The following is a 15488-nucleotide window of genomic DNA, read 5'->3' as shown; positions in this document are numbered from 1 at the left end:
GCTCTGCTACAGACCCTGACAACCTGGTCAGGAGCTACAACTCTGCGTTATCCTCCTCTCTTGATCTACATGCCCTGCTTTCTCTCTGCCGTCCTCGCCCTTCTAACCCCAGACCCTGGCTAAATTCCCACACGCGCATGCTGCGTTCCTCCACTCATTCCTCTGAACGCCTCTGGAGGAAATCTCATACTCTCGCAGTCTTTCTTCACTACAAATTTATGCTATCCTGTTTCAACTCTGCCCTCTCACAAGCTAAACAAGCCTACTTTTCTTCCCTAATCAACAAGCACAAGTCTAACCCATGCCAACTCTTCTCTGTCTTTGATGCTCTACTCAAACCACCCTCAGCTGCCTCTTCTTCCTCCATCTCAGCCCAGGACTTTGTGACTATTTTAAAGAAAAGGTATAATCCATACGTCTGAACATTCCCTCTGTTTCTTACTCCCATCCTACATCTCTTCCTAACTCTGCTCTTGCCTTCCTTGACTCTTTTTCCACTGTCTAAGAGGAGGATGTGTCACTGTTGATCTCCTCTTCCCCCTCTACCACTTGCTCTCTTGACCCCATTCCCTCCTATCTCCTAAAACCTCTTGGTCCTACTATAATCCCTAACCTCACACACATTTTTAACTCCTCCTTCTACTCTGGTACCTTCCCATCCTCCTTCAAACATGCAACAGTTATACCATTACTCAAAAACAGCAAGCTTGTCCCTACCTCTCTTTCTAACTATCGACCTGTCTCCCTCCTGCCTTTTGCCTCCAAACTCCTTGAACGTCTTGTATTCTCTTGCTTGCTCCATTTTCTCAACACCTATTCTCTCCTAGACCCTCTACAATCTGGCTTCTGCACTGCACACTCCACGGAAACAGCCCTCACTAAAATAACTGATGACCTCCATGCTGCCAAAGACAGAGGTCATTACACTCTGCTCATATTACTCGACCTCTCTGCTGCATTTGACACCGTGGACCACCCTCTTCTCCTTCACATTCTCCATACTCTTGGTATTCGTAACAAAACTCTATCCTGGATCTCCTCTTACCTCTCCCATCGTTCTTTCAGTGTCTCTTCTGCTAACACCTCCTTCTCCTCTATTGATCTCTCTGTGGGGGTACCCCAGGGCTCTGTCCTGGGACCTCTTCTCTTTTCTCTGTACACACTCTCTCTAGGGGACCTAATAACATCTCTTGGGTTTAAATATCACCTCTATGCTGACGACACACAAATTTATTTTTCAACACCTGACCTTACACCTTGTAACGTACGTGCTTGCCACAAACTGGTACCGGACCACGGGGCTGAGGTGGGATATATAAGCACCGACCTTAGGCCACAGAGTCAGGTCCGGAGTGCGGATTCCATAGTCAGACATAGCCAAGTCAGGATTGGAGAAAGTAGGATTAAAGTTATCCAGGCAGAGGTCAAGGCAGGCGGCACAGGAGCGGTGGTCGAGGAAACAAGCCAAGGTCATCAACAGGAAAACTTCAGCATAGTAGGCTAGAAAAACAAAAAACAAAACTGTGCGCTACTACCTAACTACCTATAAAGTGTAAATGTATAAATATATACAGTGCAGTGACTATACCATCAATTTAGTGATAAAAAATTAATAAAAAATTAAACCACAACTCCCACAGTGAGATAATTATACATTAAATAATAATTGCCACATAACCGTGTTGGGGATAATGGCGTCTGCAGCTGTAAACGCAGGGGTGGCTCAGCACCCCACACACACTAAGAGAATGGAAACAAAAGAAAACAGCGCACAACGCCAAATAGTGAAGCAAATTCAACAATATATTATCGAATTAAAAAGGGGGTAATATATCTGCGTACATGAAAAAAGTTGGTAAAAGGCATGTAGTGTGTATCACACTGTTTACCACTCGGCAGCTGTTAACTGTAGAATCGGGTGCTTACTTCCCTCTGCTGATGCAGCTCAGTTGATTCTGGGGCAGGACGTCAGTCTTTCACTCCCAAGGGGATTTCCCTTCATGCAGCCAGGTTCAGCAGCTGGTACTGGGGCTCGGTGAAATCGCTCCTGCTTCCTGGCCGATATGAAGCTGCTCCTGTACCTCGGCAGGTGTATCCTCTGCACAGAGGTTAAAACGCAGCTTGCTGGGGTGCCCTCAGCGTGCCACGATGCCGCTCCGTCGCGGGACGCTGTGTAATGACGTCACTGTCTACACAGCAGTGGTGGATTCAATAGGGAAGTTTGAACAGTCTTACAAAGTCTCTCACAAGTGTCCAAAACAGCACACAGGATGAAATAGAAACAGGACAGGCCAATACATAGACAAAGGCCAATGTAGGCAGATATAAGGCAATAGAATGTTACATCCAACTAGTTTCGTAGAATTAACTACTTCTTCAGGGAACTACTTCTACGAAACTAGTTGGATGTAACATTCTATTGCCTTATATCTGCCTACATTGGCCTTTGTCTATGTATTGGCCTGTCCTGTTTCTATTTCATCCTGTGTGCTGTTTTGGACACTTGTGAGAGACTTTGTAAGACTGTTCAAACTTCCCTATTGAATCCACCACTGCTGTGTAGACAGTGACGTGTTTACACAGCGTCCCGCGACGGAGCGGCATCGCGGCACGCTGAGGGCACCCCAGCAAGCTGCGTTTTAACCTCTGTGCAGAGGATACACCTGCCGAGGTACAGGAGCAGCTTCATATCGGCCAGGAAGCAGGAGCGATTTCACCGAGCCCCAGTACCAGCTGCTGAACCTGGCTGCATGAAGGGAAATCCCCTTGGGAGTGAAAGACTGACGTCCTGCCCCAGAATCAACTGAGCTGCATCAGCAGAGGGAAGCAAGCACCGGATTCTACAGTTAACAGCTGCCGAGCGGTAAACAGTGTGATACACACTACATGCCTTTTACCAACTTTTTTCATGTACGCAGATATATTACCCCCTTTTTAATTCTATAATATATTGTTGAATTTGCTTCACTATTTGGCGTTGTGCGCTGTTTTCTTTTGTTTCCATTCTCATAGTAGGCTAGAACCTTGAGAGAAACCACTGCAGCGGAGATGCTTCAGCGAAGGTGCTGCAGTGCGTCAGGAAAAGGCCAGGAGTAAACTCCACTTGTAGGAAGCAGGAACCAGAGGTGCAGACACACCACAGGAAACGCTGGGGAAACCAACGTAGCCACTTCAGCGCGGCAAAGGCGAAGTCTGTCAGGAACAAGGAAGCAGCGCCGAGGCTACTATGCAAGAAGCCCTAGGCAGCAGGGCACTAAGCGCAGGATACAAGGCACAAGGAGGCCTAGCAGGCCAAACAGTCTGAGACAAGCACAGTTACTTGCAACTTGGATTGCAAAGTCTATGTCCAGCAACTTCCTGAGGGCGGGGCAGTCACTAAATAGCACAGGAGACCAATCAGGTCAGAGCTGCACAGGAGGCAGCCAGAGGCAGGTGATTGCAGAAGCAGGGAATAGTTTGTCTGGAGAGATCCGGCGCCACAGCCAGTGACTGAATCGGAGACACTTCCGGTTTAAGTATTAAATCTTTATTAAACACACAATAGGACACAGGCTACACCACAGTCTCCCCCTCAACGTGTTTTACGCTCAAAGTAGTTCTTCGTCTTGGAGTGGGGAGCTGTGGCCTGAGCCAGCACATATGTAATAAAAAAAAAGCCTGCGAAAAAACGGGTTTAAAATGTATTAACCCATGCATTACCAATGTCCTAACTGATTGTAATAGTGCTGCATGATCATTGTCCCATCATTACTTACTTAACAATAAATGCACATAAGCCCTAATTGTACTTGACATAGTAATGTGGAAAAATGCACTGCACTGGTAAATCATCACAGGAGCAATACTGCACTGAAATGGTAGATTATCATGGAAACAGTAATATAAAACATTGTATGCAACAAATCAAGTTGTAAAGAACACTAAGGACCATAAACAGATTTAACCCCTAAATAAAGACAATGTCTAATGATTAGAACTTATCATTTTAACTCTTGTTGTTAGTAATAACATTGTAAAGAGTACTACATTAATTAAATTAATTAAATGGGTAAGAAGGTCCCAAATGTCAAGAAAAAGAGAGAGAGAAAAAGAAAAAGAAAAGAGAGGGAAGAATGGGAAGAATGAAAGGAAGGGGGGGAGGGGGAAAAGGGGGGGGGGGGAGGGGGGAGGGAAAGGGGGGAAGGAAAGGGGGGAGGAAGAGGAGGGGGAGGGGGGGAAAGGGGAGGAGGAGGGAGGGGGATGGAGAGCGAGAGGGGAAGAAAGAGGAAGGAAAGAAAGAGGGAGGAGGAACAAAAAGAAAAAAATAAAGAGTGTAGACCAGGCTAAGACTTAGTACATAAATCTCAAACATTATCACACTTGTTAAAATATTTTTTTCATAGTGAATCACACAGCAAAATAAAAAAAAGACATCAAAGGAAACAACGCAGGTCCCATTCAATATTTAGCCCATTGGGTTGCAGTGTTTTCAGCGTGAAGATCCAATGTGCTTCACGCTGATGTAATATTTTAATTCGGTTCCCACCTCTGCGGGGTAAAGAAATATGTTCCAACCCCACATACTGTAGTGATCCCACTGAACCCAATGGACAAGTATTGAAATGATAGAATACTGGATGCAACATATCTTTATTTCGTATGTACCTTAAGTGTTCAAGAACACGTAACTTAAGAAGTCTACTTGTAAGGCCCACATATTGTTTGTTGCATTTGCACATTAAGAGATAAATGACAAAATCTGTCTGGCATGAAATATAAGATTGAATTTTGAACCTACGTGTTCCATCTCTATCTGAGAAATGAGTTGTTTTAATCATATTTGGACATATCTTGCATCGTCCACATTTGTATGAGCCTAAAAGTTTCGGGTACAGGGAAAGGGGATTCCTATTTGACTTTAAAGGACGAAGCATACTGGGAGATAATTTATTACCTATGGTGGCTGCTTTACGAAATACCACCCGTGGACCTGAAGATACCATATTCTGTATCAACGGATCCAGTGCTAAGGTGCCCCAATGTTTCCGAATAATGGATCTAATGGCACCTGCCTGGTCACTAAAATTTGTGACAAAATATGGCACATCCGAGCTCTCGACAAGACTTTTCTGTCTGGATTGTCTTGAAGTCATATTAATCAAAGACTCTCTATCGGTAGAGAGAGACGATTCATATGCCTGCTCCAGAACTTGGGCGTTATATCCCCTTGAAAGGAACCTACCTTTCATCTCATCCGCCCTTCTGTGTATTACCCAGATAGGCTTGGGAGGGTGTTATAAGCCCGAGCAGGCTATCGGGCGAGTGTTCAACTGTGTTCTTCTGTGATCCATCTGAAGGTATAGCGTGCGGTACAGAGACAATTCCATCGTAACCAAGAAGTGTACCCCGCTACGAAAGTTCATTAGAACGAATGACTTGGAAACTAATTCTGCAAGCACAGAACGAAGATACTTCTTTCTGCGGAGAAACAGGGGCTGCAAGCACGCCCTTAGCCAAAGACGGTTTCGCGTCTCTTGTTTGCGTATCAACCCCACTCCTGGGAATTGATACCTAGAGACTGTATTTCGTGGACTTTCATTCTGGAAATCATTTATTTCGTTTTACCTCATTCTCGTAAGTGTTATTTTGTGCTATTTTGTAAATCAAGCTATGTGTGTTTCTTGTGTGAATAAATTACAATTTATTTTATCTCACGTTTTGTTAATCAAAGGATCCAGGTATATTTTTATAGGATAAGCACTGGTCTCATGTGACAGTGAGCACTCGTGACAAGCAGGTGCTGAGAGGTCAGCGGATGCTGAGTGATTAGCGGGTGCTGAGAAGTCAGAGGGTGTTGCGCCTTTGGGATGGAGTTGTGGGTTAGTGTCAGGCTCTCAGGGAAGGAAGCAGTGACAATGGGGCTATGACTAAGACCCACTACTGAGACAATCTTTAATGACTCTCATGGATATGGGAGCTGAGGTGACAATCATACATCGGAACACCGATACTGAAACAGGAGAACTATTGCGTATAAAGGGTCTAGGTGGGGCCATCACCATCGCAATTTGTGTTACAGTGCCCTTGGCAATCAATAAAGGTCATTCTTTCACCACTAGGGAGTCACATGGTACTTGAGCCAATCAGATCGTGGGAACTAAATCCCCAAGCTGATTGGCTAAAGTACCATATGACTCCCTTTGGATGACGTCACATCCTTTCTCCACCAAACTTCTGTCACATGTACCGGACCGCAGGGCTGAGGTGGGGATGTATAAGCACCGACCTTAGGCCACGGTGGTCGAGGAAACAAGCCGAGGTCATCAACAGGAAATCTTGGGTGAAGGTACTTCAGCATAGGAGGCTAGAACCTTGAGAGAAGCCACTGCAGCGGAGATGCTTCAGCGAAGGTGCTGCAGTGCGTCAGGAAAAGGCCAGGAGTAAACTCCACTTGGAGGAAGCAGTAACCAGAGATGCAGACACGCCACAGGAAATGATGGGAAAACCAGCATAGCCACTTCAGCACGGCAAAGGCAAAGTCTGCCAGGAACAAGGAAGCAGCGCCGAGGCTACTATGCAAGAAGCCCTAGGCAGCAGGGCACTAGGCGCAGGATACAAGGCATAAGGAGGCCTAGCAGGCCAAACAGAGAGTCTGTGACAAGCACAGTTACTTGCAACTTGGATTGCAAAGTCTATGTCCAGCAACTTCCTGAGGATGGGGCAGTCACTAAATAGCACAGGAGGCCAATCAGGCCAGAGCTGCACAGGAAGCAGCAACAGGCAGATGATTGCAGAAGCAGGGAATAGTTTGTCTGGAACTTGCAAAGCTCTGGATGGATGGGCTCCAGCCAAACCCAGGAGTGGATTCCTGACACACCTGCTGTACAAACCAAAGTTTCTGAATGTCTCTCTGCTATATCATCCTGGATGGCCCTCCGTCGCCTTAAACTCAACATGGCAAAAACAGAGCTCCTCATACTTCCTCCCAAACCTGGCTCTTTTCCCTCCTTCCACATTACTGTTGGAAGTACGATCATTCACCCAGTAGCCCAAGCACGCTGCTTAGGGGTCACACTCGACGCATCTTTCACATTCTCGTCTCACATTCAAAACGTTTCTAAAACCTGTCGCTTTTTCCTCCGCAATATCACAAAGATACGCCCGTTTCTCTGTTGCTTGACAGCTAAAACTCTGACTCAGGCCCTCATTCTCTCCCGTCTTGATTACTGTAACCTCCTGCTGTCCGGCCTTCCTGCCTCTCACCTGTCTCCCCTACAATCTATCCAAAAAGCTGCTGCCAGAATCACTCTACTCTTTCCTAAATCTGTCTCCACGTCTCCCCTCCTAAAATCCGTCTCCTGGCTTCCTATCAAATCCCGTATCACACACTCAATTCTCCTCCTCACTTTTAAAGCTTTACACTCTTCTGCCCCTCCTTACATCTCAGCCCTAATTTCTCGTTATACACCATCCCGACTCTTGCGTTCCTCTCAAGGATGTCTTCTTTCTACCCCCTTTGTATCTAAAGCCCTCTCCCGCCTTAAACCTTTCTCACTTACTGCCTCGCACCTCTGGAATGCCCTTCCCCTCAATACCCAATTAGCACCCTCTCTGTCCACCTTTAAGACCCACCTTAAGATACACTTGCTCAAAGAAGCATATGAATAGCACTGTGGATTATACTGACACATGATACATATAGCTTGGCCCCCTGCAGACGCACTTACCAAAATTCCCTCCTACTGTCTCTGTACGTTCTCCCTACCTACCAATTAGACTGTAAGCTACTCTGAGCAGGGACTCCTTTTCCTTAATGTTACTTTTATGTCTGATGCACTTATTCCCATGACCTGTTTATATTATCTGTTATTTATTTAATTACCACGTGTATTACTACTGTGAAGCGCTATGTACATTAATGGCGCTATATAAATAAAGACATACAACACAATACAATACAATACAATACAATCATACATACATACATACATACTGTGGAAAGGAGACAGTTATGGGTAGAGCGCAGGAGACTAGCAGGGACATAGAGAAAGATCAAAGCTGATATGTAGGAAGGAGCAGATGAGTGGAGAGCTTTAAAGGTAAGGCCGTGCTTATAGTGCTGGCGACAGCGATACGACCGTTGATGTCACCCGTCGCCATTGCAACCGGCGAAAGTTGTAATTTGATTTTTAGCGACGGCGCTGGCGACAAGACTAGTGACAAAACTAAAAAGGGTGAGCTGCGCAATTTGATTGGTTTAGAGACAGTCACATGTGGCGACTGTCTCTAAAAAATCAAATTTACCCGGCTTAAAAATGTTGGTCGCGACGCCGCTTCATCGCTCCATCGTAGTCATGCTTACTATAAGCGTATGGGATTTATGGGAATCCATGAGAGAGATTTAAGGAGAAGATGAGCGGATACTGTTTTGGGAGAAAGTGAAATTATTCTAGCAGCCGAATTTTGGATTGATTGCAAGGGACAATGTTGTGAGGCAGGGAGGCCTGTTAGCAGTATGTTACAATAATCCAGACTGGAGACTATAAGGGCATGCATTAGAGTTTTAGTAGTAGCGTGATAGAGGAAAGGGCGGATCTTGGCAATATTCTGAAGGAAAAAGCGAATGGAAATGGGAAAGGGAAGAGTCAATTGTAATCTCCTAGAACACGTGCTTTGGTGACAGGATAGATGGTAGTACTGTTTACTGTGTTTGAAAAGGGGATATTAGGCCAGATAAAGAGGGAATATGAGCAGCTCAGATTTAGACATATTAAGCTTAAGGCAGTAGAGCACCATCCAAGAGGATATAGCAAGAAGTATATCCAAGCCTTTGGACTGGATTGCAGGACTGAGGGTAGGGGTGGATAAATGTGCATATTAGCTGCATAGAGAGGTTACCAGAGGCCAAAAGAGTTTATGAGGTCATCAAGTGATAGTGTGTAGTTAGAGAAAAAGAAACCTTGAATGGGCCAGATGGTGTCATGAAATAGTACCACTTAGTAAATATGGGCTGTGACAGTAGGGGTAGATATGACTTCTGTTAGTACAGGTCAAGCCTACCATTATCCCTACCTGTTAATAATACAGTGCATTATGTTAGGTTATACATACAGTATATGGATATCTGTATTGTAAACCTGGTTCCAGCACCTCAGGGAGGAGGTGGGCAGCGAGGCTACCATTGCTGAACGAGTCACTATGCTCCAGCTCCTGACTGCTCACACTTCTGTCCGATCGAGGTCCCAGCCATCCTCTTGAAGTCGGGGGTCCCGGGCCAGTCAACCACATGACTCATATACTGCACCGACACACTTTATTCGAGCAAATACCAGTATGTACCTGGCAGATACCTGGAATGCGCCGCTCCTCACCTCTGACAAGCCCCGTTGCGTTTGCCTTCCCAGCCTGGGTTCATGCCTGGCTGACGGGCGGCTGATCTGTTAAATGATAATGATTAGGATTTAATAGGCTGCAATGCTTCGCGTGTCTACCAGATGGCATAAATTCATGAATTGTAATGCAGTATATATATATATATACTGTGCAGTATTGCAGCCAGCGGGAATAAAATGCTTCAATCCCTGCCTGGAAAATACCTCAATGCACTCGGGCAGAAAACAGTCACAAACCTCAATACACCCGGGTATACCCGAATTCGTGGGACTAGCCGAGCTCGAATAAAGTGTGTCGCCAGTGTATGGCAGCTTCGCAACATTCAGATAGGACAAGGAGGACATAAATGGATATTTGCGGTCATTTGAGAACTATTTCCAAATGCATGACTTTCGACGAGGAGGATGCAAGAGGCTATACAGTGGTGAAGGAGGTTCTCCTTACATGGTATGCCATTACCCCGGAGACCTACTGGACCCAGTTCAGAGCCCTGATCAAAAGGGCCTCAGGACATGAACCTCAAGTTCATATCCTGGCTACAGCACCAGTTTAAAGATGGATCGCCGGGTGTGAGATGACATTTAAGGCACTCCATGACCTGATGGTCAAAGAGCAGGTTCTGCTAAAATGCTTACCTGAGGTGCGATGGTTGGGTAACCGACCACAAACCAGCTAGCACGAGGCAAGCAGCTGCCCTGGCAGATTACTTCATAGCCACACCACGTCCTCAGTGCAGAGGACCACCGGTATGCTCGATTCCGACGCTGTTGTTACACTGGTTCGACCTGATATGGTGGGACCAGAGCACCTTTTACCCGGGGAGGGGATGAGGGTGACCCTGGCAGATGGGGGCAGAAAATCTCTCTATGTGTTCCGGGTGTTTCTGGACTGGGGCACGGACCAAGGCATCTGCAATGCGGCATTCTGTTCAGCTTAGATGCTGCTGCACTGTTGGGCAATGACTTGGGTCAACTCCAATGCAGCTATGAGGAGGATGATACCATAGCTGTGGCTGCGGTGACTCTGAGCAAGAGTCGCCAATATCCTGACCCAGCCTCTGCTATCGTTCATCGTCCCAATCCTGAACCCATCACTTCCCAGACCTTGGAGCATCCAGTCATGGATGTCCCAGAGAAGGATGACCGGGTAAGATGAGCAGAGCCAGCATTGACTGAGATCCCTGGCTGTGTGACTTGGGCCAGTGGGCTGGAGCAGAAACAGACGTTCGGGTATGCCGTACAGATGTACCCGAGCTTGGAGGGTATAAGGCAGCGTGCTGCTGAACCGTCCTCCGAGTCCGGATTCAAGCGGGTCCTGTGGCGCTGTGGACTCTTATACTGGCAAAAAACCCCGGCAGCTCCGGATAAACCATGGACAGCCAAATCTCAGTTGGTGGTACCTAGTCAGTACCGGGCACTTTTGCTGGACATAGTGCATGCAATACCGCTGGAAGGGCATCAGGGGGTTACCCATATGAGAGCCAGGCTGACCCAGAGTTTCTACTGGCCGGGGGTATCACAGGAGGCATCAGCGTTGTGCCGCATCTGTGATGCCTGCCAGCGAGTGGGAAGGCATGGTGATCGGGCAAAGGCCCTCCTGAGGTCATTACCAGTGATTGGGGAACCATTCCAGATGATGGCCCTAGACATTGGGCCCCTGATGATCACCAGTAGGTCGAGGAAAAGGTATATTTTAATGGTCGAGGACTTTGTGACCTGGTGGCTCTTTCCTCCATTGATACCCGGAATGTGGCCGAGGCGCTCATAAATATTTTTACTAGGGTAGGTTTCCCTACTGAGATCCTGACTGATCAGGGAGTACAGTTCATGAGTGAGCTGCTCCAAAGTCTCTGGGCTGTGTGTGCGGTGACCCCTCTCCACACAGCCCCCTACCACCCTCAAACCAACGAACTGTGTGAACAGTTCAATGCCACCCTAAAACAAATGCCCCCGAAGGGGGGTACTGGGAAGCACACCTGCAGCACCTACTGTTCGCATATAGGGAGGTGCCACAGGAGTCTACAGGCTTCTGACCCTTCGAGCTTCTCTATGGGCGCTAGGTCCATGGACTGCTCGACCTATTCCCAGAAGGGATGGGAAGGGGAGACCACCACAACAGATGCAACGTTGCTCCAGTATATGGTGGAGCTCAGAGATCAGTTGGCAGATCTGATGATATTAGCCCAGGCTAACCTCAAGGTAGCTCAGACCAGGCAGAAGTGCTGGTATAATATAAATGTCCATAGTAGAGAGTTCATCCCGGGGCAGTAGGTGCTTGTTCTGAAGCCGACTCACCAGACCAAACTTCAAGCTGCTTGGTCCAGCCCATATCGGTAACTGGCAGATCAATTAGTCAAATTACATGGTAGCTCTGGATCAGGAGTAAGGTAGACATCGCAGCTACTACATCAACGTGTTAATGGAATATCATGCGAGTGGGCCAGTGGTGATGGCGATGATGATGGGGCCAGAAGGTATCCCACCATAGGGAGATGTGGCGAGCAGAGTTCTTCCAGATATCCTAGGGGAGGATAAGCAGGGAGGCTTGGTAGAGGACGTGGGATACGGTCCCAGCTTGCGGCTTCCCAACGGAAGCAAGTGAGACAGTTGTTAAGAAGGTATGGCGGTCAGCTCACGGACAAGCCGGGACAGACTTACCTCACTGCTCATCTGGTCTACACTGGTGATCAGAGGCCCATCAGTAAATCCACATACCGAGTGTCTGTGAAGGTAAAGTGGAGCATGGAGAATGAGATTGTGGAGATGTTGGAGATGGGGGGGATCTCCAGGTTGCAGAGTCCCTTGGCCTTGCCAGTGGTCCTTGTTCCCAGAAGGGACGGAAACACCTGGTTCTGCGTAGATTTCTGGCAGTTAAATCCCCAGACCATGTCGGATGCCTATCCCATTCCCCGGATGGATGAGCTGTTGGACGAGCTCGCCGAGTCAAGGTATCTGACGCCCATGGATCTGAACCGTGAGTAGTGGCAGATCCCATTGACCCAGGAGGAACGGGAAAAGTCTGCCTTCATCACTCCAAGTGGCTTGTATCAATTTTCAGTCATGCCATTTGGGATGAAGAACGCACCGGCTACATTTCAGCGTCTGGGCAATCGCCTGCCAGAGCATATTTAGACAACCTGGCAGTATTTAGTCATTCCTAGGCTGACCATCGTACATGTCGCTGCAGTCCTAGCCCTCATCAAGGGCTAATGATAAAGCTGGCCAAATGCCAAATAATGATGGCAGAAGATGTATACCTCGGCACAGGGTAGGCGGGGGGGAAATCTCAAGCCTCAGCCACCAAGGTGGAAGCCATTGTGGGGTGGCCGGCTCCCAAGAACAAGAAACAGGTGCTAGCCTTTCTAGGGACTGCCAGGTATTACCGCAAGCTTGTACCCAATTACAGTGCCCTGGCCAAACCCTTGACTGACCTGATGAAAAAGAGGCTCCCTCGCATGGTAACCTGGTCCCCAGAGTGTGAAAGTGCCTTCTCAGCTCTCAAGGCTGCTGTTCATACAGGACAAGCCTACCATTACCCCCACATTTTAATAATACAGTGTATTATGTTAGGTTATACATACTGTATATGTATATCTGTATTGTAAACCTGGTTCCAGTACCTCAGGGACCAGGAGTTTATGGGGTTGCAGAAGAAATGTTTGGTGACCTTTCCTGTAGCAGTTTGTATGTTGCTCTTTGTAACAGGAGAGTTATCCCTGTTCAGGAAATGTGCCTCTAATCCAGCAGTGTAGTGATTAACTGCTGGTAGTCAATTAACCAACACCACCTGCCTGATTAGTTTTCTTAGAAAATCCTGTCTTTGAGACAGGAAGTGAGATTGTTCCTGAGTCTCACAAGTTGTGGAACTGACCATAGGGACAGATGTCTTGAGGCCTGCCAGAAGAAACAGCACGCTGCCTGCAAGACACAGGGGAAAGAACCTCTAAACCTGAATGCTGACATAGCCTGAGGAAAAAGGCATCAACCCAGGAACAGAGAGGACTTTCCCTCCAACTACAAGAAACAGATAAGACTTTCCTTTATAAGACTTTTGGTATATCTGCACATATCAAGATATATGTTTGGGGCTGGGAGACATGCTTATCTAAAGGGAGTTGTGGACTACATAGGTTTCACTAGAAATACTCCCAAGGGGAACAGAAGCTTTGTTTGACCCCTTATTTGCATATGTTTGGATGATTTTCTTATGTTAAAGAAACAGGCGCAATAAAAGCCTTATTTAATTTCACCTTACAAAAGTCTCTATTGCATACCTCTGTGTACGTCCTCCTACACTCTTTTTAATGTTGCATTTCTACCCACCAATCAGGGCCTGGGCACGTAGACAGCATCTGGCCCTGAATGTTTCTAAGATATGTTTAAGTGTATAAAAAGGGAGGGAGACCCCTAGCTAGCTCTAACTCCAGTTCTGGTAGAAATTGCCAGCTGCAGATACAGAGCTCCAGTGCTGGTTCCAGGCTTGAAAAACAGTCCCTGTAGTGCAAAAAGAAGGAAGATAACAGGGGAAATCTTTGCAAGGAGGTCCCTACTACTAGAATGGCAGGGTATTCCCAGTTTTCCCCACTTGTGAGTATGTGTGTTGTCTGTTTATTTATACAGTTGTGGATACTGTTTTCCAATAAATTAATCTTATAAATTCTTGTGTCTCTGTCTGGTGATATTGGTTCCTTGTATTAGTCTTGGTCTCCAGTGATATGGGCATATACATCATACTGCATTTTTAAAGGCATAAGCCCACATATTACATGCAGAATTTACCTTTGCTTTAATTATTAACCAATTATGTGGAATAAGTTTAGCATTGTAAAATACTATATTACCAGGGTAGGGAGTGGAAAGAGGGACGGGTGGAGGGAGCCCTCGCTACTGCCACAAACACAGGTGCTGCAATCAGGGGAAATAACTGAACAACAACAAGGAGAGGAAGAACCCCTATGATGAGAGCACTCAGCGGCTAGTGATACTGATTTTTACTATGAACCTGATGGAGACAATAGGTCAATGGTTGACATGTAATGTTGAATAACTTAAAAATCAATTTTAATTAGAGAAATCCTCAAATAAAATAAATTGTCCTCAGTATGAGGTAATCCTAAACGATAAGCGAAATTAAAATGGAGGTAAGGTGTAGGGATAATGAGTCACATTAAATAATAGGTGCTCTCTATACAACTTCAACATCCAAGGTAAGTATACAAAAATGTGCAATGATCGGGTTTTCTGGTGTTCCCAAAGGTATATGGGATATACTGTGTAGCATTAACACATGCAGCAACAGGAGGTATAGGTGACTCAAAATGTGAACAACGTGTCTAGCTCAAACATAATGCACACATAATAGCTCCTTCATCTGAAACCTGAATAAGTTCTCTATATATCCAGAGTTGCGAGTCTGACAGATTGGCAGGTAAGTAATATCTGCCAAGGTGTGTTATGACAACGACTTGTGCCCGGAGCCCTCACTAGTACAAATGAAAGATTCGTGAGTCAAATACAATATATTCCTATTAAGGATTATGAACCCGTATATACACTGAACAGTTATGGTGGTGAAGGTATAAGCAAAAAACAGTGATGAAACCAAATGATTTAGACCGGCGCTAGAAAAAAGTGCAGTGATAAAGTGATAGATTCACATAAAAGAAGAAGTGTAAATAAAACGATTTCTCAACCTTCCTATGGGGAATATGTACAGATTCCCCTCAAGTTTGTGGACGCAGATGGTTGGAAGGGAGCAATGGTTGCAGGAACACCCCAAAAATAAAATACAAAAGAATGATTGTGCAGTATATTTTGATATTAGGGACAGTGAGAAATCTTGGCTCTATAGATTGCCTACTTACAACAAGTAGGTAAAAAAACAGCGTATGGAAAGACCAGGTGGTAGATTGCAGGCCGCAATTTGCAGGATCCCAAATGGCTGGAGGTGAAGGGGGTCTCACTCAGGTAGGTGTGTGATACCACAGGAAAAACAGAGAAAGACCATTGTGCAGATCAAACAAATCAGTTTATAGTATAAAAACGGAATAGGAAATGTACTTACAATAAGTACATATAAAATGTACACATAGCGTTTACTTTGGAGGTATAACAAGC

This window comes from Ascaphus truei, chromosome 5, assembly GCF_040206685.1.
Source record: "Ascaphus truei isolate aAscTru1 chromosome 5, aAscTru1.hap1, whole genome shotgun sequence".
In the NCBI taxonomy this organism is placed as follows: Eukaryota; Metazoa; Chordata; class Amphibia; order Anura; family Ascaphidae; genus Ascaphus; species Ascaphus truei.
Note: the sequence above shows the minus strand (reverse complement) of the source record.